The following is a 2,679-nucleotide window of genomic DNA, read 5'->3' as shown; positions in this document are numbered from 1 at the left end:
GATTTGAATAGACATTTCCCAAAAGAAGACATATAAATGGGAAACAGGTATGTGAAAATGTGCTCAACAGGACTGATCATCAGAGAAATGCAAATCAAAACTACAATGAGATATCATCTTATCCTAGTTAAAATGATTTATCTCTGAAAGGCAGACCATAACAAATGCTGGTGAGGCTGTAGATAAAAGGGAAGCCTTTTACAGTGTTGATGGAATGTAAATTAGTACAACTACTTTGGGGAACAGTTTGGAGGTTCCCCAGGAAACTGAAAATATAGCTACCATACAATACAGCAATCCCACTGCTGGGGTATATACCGGAAAAAAGGAAATTGATATATCAAAGAGATATCTGCACTCCCATGTTTGTTGCAGCACTGTTCACAATGGCTAAGATTTGGAAGCAACTTAAGCATCCATCAGTCCAGATGAACAGATAAAGAAAATGTGGTCCATATGCACAATGGAGTACTATTCGGTCATAAAAATGATATGCTGTGATTTCCAACAACATTAATAGAACTGGAGATCATTATGTTAAGTGAAATAAGCCAGGCACAGAAAGACCAACTTTTCCTGTTTTTACTTATTTGTGGGAACTAAAAATAAAAACAATTGAGCTCATGAACCTAGAGAGTAGAGGATGCTTAACAAAGGCTGGAAAGAGTATTGGGGCCTGAAAAGAGGGTAGGGTAAGGATAGTTAGTGGGTACAAATAATAGAAAGAATGAATAAGACCTATTATTTGATCACACAACAGGGTGACTATAGTCAATAATAACTTAATTGTACATTTTGAAATAGCTAAAAGAGTGTAATTGGACTGTTTGTAAGATGAAGGATAAGTGCTTACAGGGATAGATATCCCATTCTCCATGATGTGATAATTTCACATTGCAGGCCTGTTTTAAAACATCTCATGTACCCCATAAATATATACACCTACTACGTACTCATGAAAAAATTTTAAAATAAAAAAATTGAAAATACTGACAGAAATAAAAATGTACTTTTAATTTAATAAAAATATTATATATTAATGCTTGCGGGTGTTAGCTAAGGCAGCACTTAGAATGATATCCATAACCTTAAATATATGTGTTAGAAGAGATGAGCAATGCCTCCATCTGAAAAAATTATAAAAAGAATTTTAAAATAAAACCAAAGATTTTGGTAATGGGGTGCGGGGGGGTGGGGCACCTTGCATTGGGCTAATCCTGATGCAGATAACATTTATGAACTCTACACAAAATTTAAGACAAAAATTGATAACACTGAAGTGTAACCCAAATCAAGCCAAAAATGGAGAGGCTTTGACCCTTGAAAGGAGGTAACTATTCTGAGTGAGATTCTAAAATATACAACTTTTGGACTTATAGCACAAGGCAAATAATATTATAGGCAAATAATAAGAAAACATACTGGACAAATAATGGCTGGAATATCCCAAAATTTCATAAAGAAACATAAACTTACATACGTAATGTACCAAGCTCATTTCAGGCAGGATGAATACAAAGAAGATCATGTGTAGGCACATCACAGTCAAATTGTTGAAAAGATGTCCACTGAGGAGGTCTACAGAAAAGAAGAAAAAGGGCTGGGTGTGGTGGCTCACACCTATAAATCCAGTGCTTTGAGAGGCCTAGGCTGGTAGATCACTTGAGGCCAGGAGTTTGAGACCAGCATGGTGAAACCCTGTCTCCACAGAAAATTTTTAAAAAATTCACCAGGCATGGTGGCTCACACCTGTAATCCCTCTGTGATGGTTAATGTTAAATGTCAACTTGATTGGATTGAAGGATGCAAAGCATTGTTTCTGGGTGTGTCTGTGAGGATGTTGCCAAAGGAGATTTACATTTGAATCAGTGGACTGGGAAAGGCTGACCCACCCTCAATCTGGGAGGACATCATCTAATCAGCTGCCAACATGCCAGAATAAAAGCAGGCAGAAGAAGGTGTGAAGACTAGACTGGCTTAGTCTTCCAGCCTACATCTTTCTCCCATGCTAGATGCTTACTGCCCTCAAACATTGGACTCCAATTTCTTCAGCTTTGGGACTCTCAGACCTTTGACCATAGACCAAAAGCTGCATTGTCAGCTCTCGTACTTTTGAGGTTTTGGGACTCAAACTGGCTTCCTTGCTCTTCAGATTGCAGATGGCCTGTTGTGGGACCTCACCTCGTGATTGTGTGAGTCAATATTCCTTAACAAACTCCCCTTTATATATACATCTATCTTATTAGTTCTGTTCCCCTAGAGAACCCTAATACACCCCCTTACTTGGGAGGCTGAGGCACAAGAATTGCTTGAACCCAGGAGGCCGAGATCACAGCACTGTACTTCAGCCTGGGTGACAGAGTGAGACTGTCAGGAAAGGAAGGAAGGAAGGAAGGAAGGAAGGAAGGAAGGAAGGAAGGAAGGAAGGAAGGAAGGAAGGAAGGAAGGAAGGAAGGAAGGAAGGAAGGGAAGAGAAGGAAGGGAAGAGAAAAAGGGAGGGAGGGAGGGAAGGAGGAGGAAGGAAAGAAAGGAGGAAGGGAGGGAAGGAAGGAGGGAGGGAAGGAAGGAAGGAAGGGAGGGAAGGAAGGGAAGGAAGGAAGGAAGAAAGGAAGGATGGAAGCGAAGGGAGGGAGGAAGGAAGGAAGGAAGGAAGGAAGGAAGGAAGGAGTTTTAGTGGAC

The sequence above is a fragment of the Macaca mulatta genome, chromosome 6 (assembly GCF_049350105.2).
Source record: "Macaca mulatta isolate MMU2019108-1 chromosome 6, T2T-MMU8v2.0, whole genome shotgun sequence".
NCBI classification, from domain to species: domain Eukaryota; kingdom Metazoa; phylum Chordata; class Mammalia; order Primates; family Cercopithecidae; genus Macaca; species Macaca mulatta.
The sequence above is the reverse complement of the archived record's forward strand: the minus strand, read 5'-3'. Positions refer to the sequence as shown.